Genomic DNA, 13,017 nt, shown 5'->3' with positions numbered 1-13,017 from the left:
AGTTGATTCCAGGTTAATTTTGACATAAGGCTCGCTCTACAAGTATTGTTCATTTTTCTCCTCGAGAGAAAGAAAGTACATTATGAAAGTTAAAACTTTGTTTTAAAAGTTAAAAAACTTTTGCTTTAAAAGTTATAAACTGTAGCCAAATATGGTGGCACACACTTGTAATCATAGTGGCCTGGGAGGCTGAGGCAGGAAGATCCAGCCTCAGCAATTTAACAAGGCCCTAAGCAACTTGGAGAGACCCTTTCTCAAAACAAAAAATAAAAAAAAGGCTGAGGATGTGGCTCAGTGGTTAAGTGCCCCTGGTGTCAATTCTTGGCACGCACACACACACACACACACACACACACACACACAATATATTTATATATATGTTTGTATATCATATATATATATATACACACACATATACACACACATACACTCTTATTTTGAGGGAAATATACTATATAAAGTTTTTCATGTTTCATGACTATAACTAATAATTATATTTTATTATATTATTATATTATATTATGTTGATATTTTATTATAATTATTTCATATATAGGTTGACATTTTAAATTTTGGAATTTATTTTGGTTTTGGTAATCTGTCTTCTCATATACTAATTAAGTAAAGACAGAAAAAATAGAAGTTTCAAAATTAAAGAGTTATATTAAATATCAGAATCATTAAAGGCCAGAGGAAACACATTTTCTTTTTCACTGAGGAAGATTTTTTAAAAATATTTTTTTAGTTGTTGGTGGATCTTTCTTTATTTATAAGTGGTGCTTAGAATCAAACCTAGTGCCTCATACAGGCTAGGCATGTGCTATACTACTGAGCCACAACCCCAGCCCACTGAGGAAGATTTTTATCATGAATTTTTCTTCGTAAAAGGAAATAAAAAGTCAGCAAGCTGTGGAAAATTGTTCATAGAAAGTTCTAGAATAATAAAAAAATACTTATTAGTTAACTCAAGAATTTTGAAATTTGTGTTGATACTTCTTTAAAGATTGTTATATTAAAGATTCAATTGAGCAGGATGCAGTGGAGCATGCCTGTAATCCCAGCAATTCAAAAGGCCAAGACAGAAGAATTTCAAGTTCAAGGCCAGCCTCAACAATTTAGTCAGACTCTGCCTCAAAATAAAAAAGAACTGGAGATGTAGCTCAGTGGTAAAGTTCCCCTGGGATCAATCCCTAGTACCAAAAAAAAAAAAAAATAGTCTTAGTTGACTCCTTTATTCTATTTCTTTATTTATGGGGCTGGAGATTGAATCTAGGCATGCTAGACAAGTGTTCTCCTACTGCATGATACCCCTCAGACCTTATTATTTTGAAACAAGATCTTGCTCAGCTGCTCAGGCTGGCCTCAAATTTGTGATTTCTTCCTGCCTCAGTCTTCCAGGTAGCTGGGATTACAGGTGTGCACCACCACACTTGGTTTCTTTTTTTTTTTTTAAATATAAAATCAAGAAGGCAGGAAGATGGCGGTGAAGGGAGTGCATCACCCCCGTGTGCCGCGTCACTGTGCGGGAGAATGAGGAGTTAAAACAGCTGAAGGCTGTCTTGTTGGGAATTTCCAGCGAAATTGAGGTGCGCCAGAATCTAGTGGAGGGATTTTCATCGCGTGAGGATCGGCGGCGGGGGCTTGGTCGCGGGCGATTTCTCCACACGGAGGGTCGCACGGCTTGTTCGGCGGATTGCCCCATGGCCGGAGTCTGCGGCGCGCGCTGGGAAGCGGCGAGGTGGCGGCGAGGAGGTGCAGCGCTGCAGATTCTGTGGGCTTCTGCCAGCGGTGGAATGGCTGCGTTCAGTGCTTAGTTCTGGGTTTGAGACGGAGGAGGGAAGCAGTCCAGTTTGGTTCTCCACACCGGTCAGTCCACAGAGGAGGCCAGCGGCCGCCATCTTGGAGAGCTGACGTAATCATCCCTTTTTTCTACTGATCTCAGCTCATTCAGCTACAGAACAGGTGATTTCAGGCTGTTATTTGCCTGCGTCTTGCAGACAGATAGCTCAGGCTCAGGGCTAGAGAACCCGCGGAGATGGCTTCTTGGAGCTCGCCCCTAGCAGAGCATGCTCCGAGCTCTGAGCAGCCAGGTTCTGGTTCCCGGAGCTGCTTTGGTCTGGGGCTGGGGAACCCATGGAGACTGCTTCTTGGAGCCCGATCCCAGCAGAGTGTGCACCGAGCTCGGGGCAGCCGGGTTCTGGCTCCCGGAGCTGCTTTGGCCCTGGGCTGGGGATCCCGCGGAAACTACTTCTCGGTCCGGGTCCTGCTGGGTGCTGTGGGGGCCAGAGGGGCAGAGTGGAACTGCCGCCTGCACCCAGAACAGGCCAAGCGACCCGCCAGCGTGGTATCACGTCACCCCAACTGCAGCTGGGGCCGAAGAGAGCAGCCGCCCACGCCTGGATCAGGTCCAGTGACCTGATGGCGTGGTAGTCAAGTCACCCCATTTGGAGTAGGGGCCGAGCAGAGCCACCACCCGAGCCTGCAAGGTAGGCAGATCTGTGACCCACCGGGGGGACAGGCCCGGTGGCCTGCCAGCGTGGTGGACACGTCACACCGATTGGAGTGGGGGCTGAGCGGGGCCACTGCCTGTGCCCGGAAAAGGCCCAGCGACCCACCAGCGTGGCAGTCAAGTCACCCCATTTGGAGTGGGGGCCGAGCAGAGCCGCCGCCCGAGCTCGCAAGGTAGGCAGACCGGCGGCCCACAGGTGGAACGGGCCCAGTGGCCGGCCGGCAAGACAGACAAGTCACACTGGTCGGAGTGGAGGCGGAGCAGAGCCGCCACCCGTGTCCGGAAAAGGCCCAGAGACCCGCCGGAGTGGCAGTCAGGTAGCCCCATTTGGAGTGGGGGCCGAGCAGAGCTGCCGCCCGAGCCCGCAAGGTAGGCAGACCTGCAACCCACCGGCGGAACAGGCCCAGAGGCCTGCCAGTGTGGTAGACACATCACACCAATTGGAGTAGGGGCCGAGCAGAGCTGCCGCCTGCATCCGGATCAGGCCCAACGACCCGTGGGCGTGGTAGTCACGTCACCACAATTGGTGTGGGGCCAGAGCAGAGCCGCCACCCGTGCCCGCAGGGTGGGCAGACCTGCGACTGACCGGCAGAGCAGGCCTAGCGGCACGCCAGCGTAATACACAAATCACCCCAATTGGAGGAGGAGCACAGCCACTACCCGCCCTGCAAGGGAGATTTTCCAACTATACAAGACCAATATAAATAAATAGGGGGAAAATTTCAAAAACACAACAGTTTTACCAAGCAGAAAGAAACGCGAGCAGTATGAAAAGACAAGGCAAGAAAGGACCACAAGCAACGCAGGTCAACTCAACTTTTGAAGAGGTAATAGCTGCAACAGATGGAATGTCAGATAAAGAATTCAAGATATACATGCTTCAGATGATCTGGAGTCTCAAGGAAGACATGAGACAGCAAAATCAGACAATGAAAGATCACTTTGACAAGGAATTACATAAACAAATCCAAGAAGCAAAGGATCAATTATACAGGGAGATAGAGGTAATAAAAAACAAACAAATAGAAATCCTAGAAATGCAGGAAGCAATAAACCAACTTAAAAACTCAATTGAGAATACTACCAGCAGAGTAGAACACTTAGAAGATAGAACATCAGACAATGAAGACAAAGTATTTCAACTTGAAAAGAACATAGACAGCTCAGCAAGACAGTTAAGAAACCATGAGCAGAACATCCAAGAGATATGGGATAACATAAAGAGACCTAACTTAAGAGTCATTGGGATACAGGAAGGCATGGAGGTCCATACCAAAGGAATAAACAATCTATTCAATGAAATAATATGAAAAAACTTCCCAGACTTGAAGAATGAGACAGAATCCCAAATCCTAGAAGCCTACAGGATGCTGAATGTGCAAAATCATAAGAGATCCACACCTAGACACATTATAATGAAGATGCCCAACATACAGAATAAGGAGAGAATTTTAAAAGCTACAAGAGAAAGTAAGCAGATTACATTTAGGGGTAAACCAATCAGGATAACAGCGGATCTTTCAACACAGACTCTGAAAGCTAGAAGATCCTGGAATAACATATTTCAAACACTGAAAGAAAATGGGTTCCAGCCAAGAATCATGTATCCGGAGAAATTAAGCTTCAGGATAGAAGATGAAATTAAAACCTTCCACGATAAACAAAAGTTAAAAGAATTTGCAGCTAGAAAACCATCTCTTCAAAAAATCCTTGGCAAAACATTACAGGAAGAGGAAATGGAAAATAACAATGAAAACCAACAGTGGGAGGTAGGACAATAAAGGGGGGGAAATAATCAAAGAAGAAAACAAATCAGGTTTAGTAACATTAATAAACAAATATGGCTGGAAGAACAAACCATATTTCAATAATAACCCTAAATGTTAATGGCTTAAACTCACCAATTAAGAGACACAGGCTAGTTGAATGGATCACAAAACAAGACCCAACAATATGCTGCCTACAGGAGACGCATTTGATAGGAAAAGATATACATAGACTGAAGGTGAAAGGTTGGGAAAAATCATATCACTCATATGGACTGCGGAAACAAGCAGGAGTGTCCATACTCATATCAAATAAAATAGATTTCAAGCCAAAGTTAATCAAAAGGGATAAAGAGGGACACTGGATAAAGAGGGACACTACATACTGCTCAAGGGAACCATACACCAACAAGACATAACAATCATAAATATATATGCCCCAAACAATGGAGCAGCTATGTTCATCAAGGAAACTCTTCTCAAGTTCAAGAGTCTAATAGACCACCATACAATAATCACGGGAGACTTCAACACACCTCTCTCACCACTGGACAGATCTTCCAAACAAAAGTTGAATAAGGAAACTATAGAACTCAATAACACAATTAACAACCTAGACTTAATTGACATATATAGAATATACCACCCAACATCAAGCAGTTACACTTTTTTCTCAGCAGCACATGGATCCTTCTCAAAAATAGATCATATATTATGTCACAGGGCAACTCTTAGACAATATAAAGGAGTAGAGATAATACCATGCATCTTATCTGATCATAATGGAATGAAACTGAAAATCAACGATAAAAGAAAGGAGGAAAAATCATGCATCACTTGGAGAATGAACAATAGGTTACTGAATGATCACTGGGTTTTAGAAGACATCAAGGAGGAAATTAAAAAATTCTTAGAGTTAAATGAAAACTCAGACACAACATATCGGAATCTATGGGACACATTGAAAGCAGTTCTAAGAGGAAAATTCATTGCTTGGAGTTCATTCCTTAAAAAAAGAAAAAACCAACAAATAAATGATCTCATACTTCATCTCAAAATCCTAGAAAAAGAAGAGCAAAACAACAGCAAAAGAAGTAGAAGGCAAGAAATAATTAAAATCAGAGCTGAAATTAATGAAATTGAAACAAAAGAAACAATTGAAAAAATTGACAAAACTAAAAGTTGGTTCTTTGAAAAAATAAATAAAATAGACAGGCCCTTAGCCATGCTAACGAAGAGAAGAAGAGAGAGAACTCAAATTACTAGCATATGGGATGAGAAAGGCAATATCACAACAGACACTTCAGAAATACAGAAGATAATCAGAAATTATTTTGAATCCTTATACTCCAATAAAATAGAAGATAGTGAAGGCATCGATAAATTTCTTAAGTCATATGATCTGCCCAGATTGAGTCAGGAGGATATAGACAACCTAAACAGACCAATATCAATTGAGGAACTAGAAGAAACCATCAATAGACTACCAACTAAGAAAAGCCCAGGACCGGATGGGTATACAGCAGAGTTTTACAAAACCTTTAAAGAGGAACTAATACCAATACTTTTCAAGCTATTTCAGGAAATAGAAAAAGAGGGAGAACTTCCAAATTCATTCTATGAGGCCAACATCACCCTGATGCCTAAACCAGACAAAGACACTTCAAAGAAAGAAAACTACAGACCAATATCTCTAATGAACCTAGATGCAAAAATCCTCAATAAAATTCTGGCGAACCGGATTCAAAAACATATCAAAAAAATTGTACACCATGATCAAGTAGGATTCATCCCTGGGATGCAAGGCTGGTTCAATATACGGAAATCAATAAATGTTATTCACCACATCAATAGACTTAAAAATAAGAACCATATGATCATCTCGATAGATGCAGAAAAAGCATTCGACAAAGTACAGCATCCCGTTATGTTCAAAACTCTAGAAAAATTAGGGATAACAGGATCATACCTCAACATAGTAAAAGCAATCTATGCTAAGCCACAGGCTAGCATCATTCTGAATGGAGAAAAATTGAAGGCATTCCCTCCAAAATCTGGAACAAGACAGGGATGCCCTCTCTCACCACTTCTGTTCAACATAGTCCTCAAAACACTGGCCAGAGCAATTAGACAGATGAAAGAAATTAAAGGCATAAAAATAGGAAAAGAAGGACTTAAATTATCACTATTTGCAGATGACATGATTCTATACCTAACAGACCCAAAAGGGTCTACAAAGAAACTATTAGAGCTAATAAATGAATTCAGCAAAGTGGCAGGATATAAAATCAACATGCATAAATCAAAGGCATTCCTGTATATCCACGACAAATCCTCTGAAATGGAAATGAGGACGACTACTCCATTCACAATATCCTCAAAAAAAAATAAAATACTTGGGAATCAACCTAACAAAAGAGGTGAAAGACTTATACAATGAAAACTACAGAACCCTAAAGAGAGATATAGAAGAAGATCTTAGAAGATGGAAAAATATACCCTGTTCATGGATAGGCAGAACTAACATCATCAAAATGGCGATATTACCAAAAGTTCTCTATAAGTTCAATGCAATGCCAATCAAAATCCCAACGGCATTTCTTGTAGAAATAGAGAAAGCAATCATGAAATTCTTATGGAAAAATAAAAGACCCAGAATAGCAAAAACAATGCTAAGCAGGAAGTGTGAATCAGGCGGTATAGCGATACCAGACTTCAAACTATACTACAGGGCAATAGTAACAAAAACAGCATGGTACTGGTACCAAAACAGGCAGGTGGACCAATGGTATAGAATAGAGGACAAAGAAACCAATCCACAAAACTCATTAGATTTCCATTCTGGGCTCTGAGTTTCTTTATTTCTTTTAATTTTATTAGTACTAAGACTCAATGTATGTGTATCTGGCATATAAATACATACATATCTTTTAGGGGGGGAAAGATAAGGATGAGAGAGGCTCTTTTTGAGTCTCCTCCCACCCCAATTTTAAAGATATATATATTCATTGTAGAAATTTTAGAAAAGAAGGAAAAAATTTATATATCCAACATCCCCAAAACAGTCTTGAGTTATGCATATACATATAATTATTTACTTATATGGTTTATCTATTAATTTTTTAATATTATTCATTAATTTTATGATGAAAAAGCCCATTCTGTGATTTATATCCACTGCTATGTTCTTTTTGACTGTTGGTGATTAGTGCTTAAAATTTCATTGGTTTTGAAATTTTCTTTTGATTTACTTTAAATTATATGAGTAATAACATGACTGTCGTTTTGGAAAAGATTCAGACAGCACTTTCTTTTCAGTTCTCCATACCAGTCTCTTGTTAGATTTAAATATGATGATTAGTTCGGTGTGTTCTTTCCCAACATTTTTCTTTTTATTAACAGATATATTAAACTATCGAGTAGGACTTGACCTGTTGCTCTGGACTAGAGGACAAAACCTAGAATTTTAGGGACAGCAAATAACTTAAATTCTGAAGAGATCATAGTATGTCAATTCCTTTAGGACTCAAATTCAATCTACAATTCCTGACCATATACCAGCCCCTTTTTCTAACTATGGGTTCCCCCAGTGTATGCAAGAGAACAAGAGACCTCTAGAGAGGGGTGGGAAAAAGAAAAGAAAGTTCAGAACATAGAGAGAGGGAAGGTAGGGAAAGAATAGTTAATATTGGTTTCCAAGAGAATTGCTTATAGAGAATGGGCATTCCTGCAAGAACAGGTTGGAGTCTGCTTACGTAGCTGAATAGCTGACCTGTTTCCATGACTATTTGAGCATAACTGGTGAGAAACAATGGGCAGAGACAGGAGGCAGCAGGGGTCAGCCTGTATTCCTGAGATTTGGAATGGCAGGAGTGTGTGAGCTTCTTATGGTCAGTGGGCAATATGGGAAGTAGACGGGCTTACACCCTCCTTCGAGTATCTCAACAGAGGGTGGTTTCCTGGGTAAGGAGGACTGTGGGTTAGACAAAATGAGGGATCCAACTGATAGACCCACCCTATGTCACAAGGCAGAGAATAGGCCTGTGGAGGGGGAATTGGAAGAAGGTGGATTCACCCTAGATCTTCCAAGGCCAGAATCTATCACATTCTGTGAATTATTTTCTGTTCCCACTATTTTTTTTTTTTGCTTAGGTTTAGTTATTTTTCAAATCTTCTGTACATAACCAATGTCACTAGTCCCTACGTGGACGCCTTGCTATCTACACCCATGTATTAACATTCTAGGCTAGATCTCATTGCTCAGTATGGAAACCTTACACCTGGCCAGTGTACCTTGGGCCCCCATACAAATGTTCTTCTCATTTTGCCCAGCCAGCCCCTCTTATGTCCTCCCTGCTTAGAAGTCCCTCCTTCCTGTGCTCAGGCTTAGACTTGCTGAGCATATCCCCCTGCCTTCCTTGTTGACTCAGGCTCTGATCCACACAGGGCCACTAATCTTTCATAGATTCCCCTTATGAATGCACTGCAGCTCAGACATCTCGCTCTGATTGAGCTCCCATTCTCCATGCAGGGTGCCTCTCCATGGGATGACTTGCTTACCCTGTCTGGACTCTAGCCTTCTGCTCTGGGTCCTTCCTTCACACACAAGTGTATCTCCTCAGCCAGTTAGGGCTCTGTCATCCTGAGGTGGGTCACCTCCAATCTTTATGCTCTTTGTGCTATGATATATGTCTATACTGGGCTGCCACAATCCACAGACTCCTTCATCACTTGCTCAGGTCCTACTTAGGCTGTGGGTTATTCTATGTCACCCTAGCTTGGCTTCCAACTTCCTTCTTCAGGTTGCCCTCTCACATGAATGCCATCCTCATTCTACTTAGGCACTTATGATAATTTCCATGTTGGTCAGCCTTTTTACCTTTCTAAAGTTTTGGACCTAGACACCTGCCTTGTCTTGCCTCACAAACAATGGTCTGAATCATTCCAAAAAAGGGGAAAGAAAGGAAAAGATAAGCAAAAGAGTCATGGTAATGACTGTTGTGCATTCCTTTCTCCAAACTGAATGTGGTACTGAGGATCAAACCCCACAATACTCAGATATTGTGTCCATCTACAACTAAAACTAACAAACAAACAAACAAACAAAAACCAACCAACCAAACAAAACACACACACACACACACACACACACACACACACACAGATAGATAGGATTCCTGCTTTTACATTCTGCAAGCAGAAACAGACTTGAAAAGGCATTACACTGCATGATTCTAACACAGCACTCTTCTCTACAACCTGTGGTGGGAGATTAGAGTCACACCTATCCCATCCTGGAGTTATTGGAGGCCTTTTGGAGGTGGTGATGAGACATCTTTAAGGAACAAGATACTTGAGCCAGGTGCAAGATAGACCAGGGTAGATTGATGAACCCACACTAACATTTACATCTGATTATTTAGAAATTTAAGTAAGTATTATATAAAAATTTTTCAGATTGCTAAGAAAATAGAAATTTATTTTGTTTATTTAAAAAGCCTTTATGAGAAAAATCTTATGATATACACAAGCAGAACTTCTCTGCTTTTCTTTGTAAGACAAAGAAGTTGGTTTAAGAATGAGTTCATGTTGCTTTGAGGGTAGGGCAAACACCTGGATAGAGTAACTACCACAAAAAAAGAATTTAAAATTAAGCCTTAAATATTTTAAAATGGGGATGCTTACTTAGGGCTGAGAATAAAAATGACAAACCTCTGACTAAAAGGAAAGCAAAGTTTTTTTTTTTTGTAGATGGAATGTCTTTCAGTTTCTTTTTTTAGACTTTTCTTTTTTTATTATTTGTTTTAATTAGTTACACATGACAGTTCAATGATCTTGCATATCATACATTTGAATCAAATGGGGTATACTTACTCCTTTTTCTGAGTGTACAGTTTGCTGAATCACATTGGTCGTTCAGTCACGTATATACATACAGCAATCGTAGTGTCTATTAAAGAAAAATCCATCAAGAACGTTATTCATGATGGTTTTTCCTGCAATAGGCCTTGGAGCTTGCCTCCATTGCCCATGCAGAATGGCCAAGAGGTTTTGCTTCAGGGAGATGTCATTCAATAGGCTTAAGAATCACGTTTAGGTGAGCCATCTAGTGGAAGGCTTAACAATGGGACTAGAGATTCTGTACCTGGGGGATTTCTTTGGATGTATGTTTAGCTCTTTTAATCTGCTTTGCTTATGTATGTGAATTGGGGTGTGCATATTGTCATGAAAGAAAACATGCATAAAATGCTTTACTAAAATCAACATTAATTGATCTATGGAACACATTTGTAGACTAAGAAAACAAATACTTTTGATAGTAATTTTGCATGTCTGAATATATTTGGTTTAAAGAATGCATTTTGTGGTTTTTTTTAACAGAATACTTTGAAATTCAAATTGAGGGTTAAACAGGCAATTTTGGTGGTCCCAATTGGTCCAGAAAGGCCCAGTTCTACCATTTATAAACTATATGACCTTGGGCTAGTTACTTAACATTTCTCAGCCTCAATTTCTTCATGTGTATAATGTAAATAATTATATTGAAAAAAATGATATCCTTTCCCCATAACATCTTATGTTGTTGGTAAGTTAGTAAACTGAATTAATCACAGATATAATCCAACTTCTTCATATAAATTCCATTTCTGAATAACATTATTTTTAAGGAAATAATGCCTACTGGACTCAGTTCTTGGCAATAGTAATTTTTTTCTAGTAATTTTTTAATAAAGATAATTTTATTTACCTAAAGTGTGAAAAGTAAACTTTCTTCAAGTCAGCATGTGAAAAAAACCGAACACGAAATTTGCTAGCATTAATTCCTTAGTACCTAACATATGAAGGAGTAAAGATTATATTTTTTTCATCCCTAACATAATGTGGATCATGCTGTGAAAAGTATTTGTGTAGGTTGTTAATAGATTTGCCTGAAAATGATGCTTCAATTACTGATATTATGTTTTAACTTCTCCTATAAACAATGGCAGTGCTCTCCTCTTGTGCGCTGCAATTACTTATGCAATACAAGATATGACAACATGATAACTGGTTGTGAGAAGCATGATTCCATTAAAAAATCAGTTACTGTATTTACAAAGAAATCAGGGTCATCACTACAACACTTTTGGAAAAGTAATTTGCAATTGCAATAAATTAGAGTTCATTCCTATTATTTTCTTTGAGAAACAATTTTCTTTTTACAAGTATAGTTGCTTGTCTAGCTATTGAAAAATCTTTTGTTTAGGCAATTTTCTTCTAAAACATTCCAGATTGCAGTGTATCATTTCAGTTTTCATGGCTGTTTTTACTGTGCATGTTTCTGCTAAAACACTTTATCAAGTGGAAATGCTATTAAACTTTAAGACTAAGTGAAAATAGGCATACTCTTAAACAAAATAAAATCTCTGAGGATTTAATTTGATTTTTTTTAGGAAATGGCTAACTTTTAAAATTAGTACCTATAAGAAAAAATACATTAAAATGCTTTTTCTCTTGAATTTATTTTTTATTAGAAAGTGTCAGTCCAAATTATAACCAACTCATAAATCTAAGAAAAAAGGTAAACTAATTCTGTACTTTAAGAAAGCATGTCATCCAAAACTGTAAAGAAATATGACAAGTACCCCCATAATGCACAATTTAAGGACTTATTCCAGTGTAGAATTTTAAAAACTTTCTCTTTATAGATAAAATAGGTTTAGATATCTACAGAGAACTAAAGATACAGAATTACAGAATTAAAAAAAAAGTTTTTTGGTCACAAAGAATTTTGTGTTTGTGGGGAGAGTAATTTAATGCATGAAATTATGAGATAGACACAAATAATCATAATTGTTAGTTCTGAAGAAAGCATTCAGTAAATATCTATTAATAAGTTCATATATTTCAATGACAAAATATATTTATTACTGTGATTATACTTAATGTTTGTTTTGTGAAAACATAAGTATTATACGTTAAATGTATCTTGTTTTCAAAATTAATTACAGCATTTTTATTATCAAAGGACAGATAATTCACCCAAGATAATAAACTCATCGCTAGCTACCATGTGCTGTAAATTTTCTTTCTGAAAGATTAATACTGTGCTACACTGATCGGGTTTTATGTGTTAGGGTATGTAATTGGGAGTATTTATAAGCTTTCTCAGGTTTAAAATAAAAGCTGTGTTTATAATGGTTTTATTTACAGGTGAATAACTTGTTATTTTATTTTATTTTTTTGGTTTTGGTGCTGGAGACTGAACCTAGGGCCTCATACATGCACCTGCTCTACCTTTGAGTCACCCTCCAACTCCTAGGTAGGTAATTTCTCTTTTTTCCAGTATTTTGGAATAGGGGAAGTTCAGTTGATAATTTTCTGTGGTGAAAAAAAAAATAAGTTAATGGTCAAATTTTATGCCATCCCTTGCCTGACCTCCCCATCACACCACTACTGGAGACTGAATCCAGAGGCCCTCTACCACTCCAGGCCACTTTAATTTTATTTTAAGATAGAGGTCTCATTAAGTTGCCAAAGCTGGCCTGGAACTTGTGATATTTCTGCCCCAGTCTCCTAAGTAGCTGGGATTATAGGCATGTATTTGTTTTTTTTTTAATTATTTTTTAGTTATCGGTGGACACAGTGTCTTTATTTTACTTTTTTTTTCTTTCTCTTTTTACCCTTTTTAATGTGCTACTAGTAAATGTAGAATCACATTGTACATATATTTTATGGGACATTGCTATTCTGTATGACAAT

At 38.8% G+C, this 13,017-nt stretch overlaps 1 long non-coding RNA gene across 1 annotated transcript in view; it reads right to left on the bottom strand.

The window, feature by feature from the left end:
• LOC308657561 overlaps positions 1–13,017 on the bottom strand; it is a 69,555-nt gene that overhangs the window by 33,627 nt on the left and 22,911 nt on the right. Inside the window, exon 2 of the long non-coding RNA XR_014023991.1 lies at positions 10,150–10,225. This is a non-coding gene — a long non-coding RNA (uncharacterized lncRNA). The remainder of the gene's footprint in view (positions 1–10,149; positions 10,226–13,017) is intronic.

This window comes from Spermophilus citellus (genome assembly GCF_964194105.1).
Source record: "Spermophilus citellus genome assembly, chromosome: 1".
In the NCBI taxonomy this organism is placed as follows: domain Eukaryota; kingdom Metazoa; phylum Chordata; class Mammalia; order Rodentia; family Sciuridae; genus Spermophilus; species Spermophilus citellus.
This window is presented reverse-complemented; position numbering and strand designations above follow the sequence as displayed.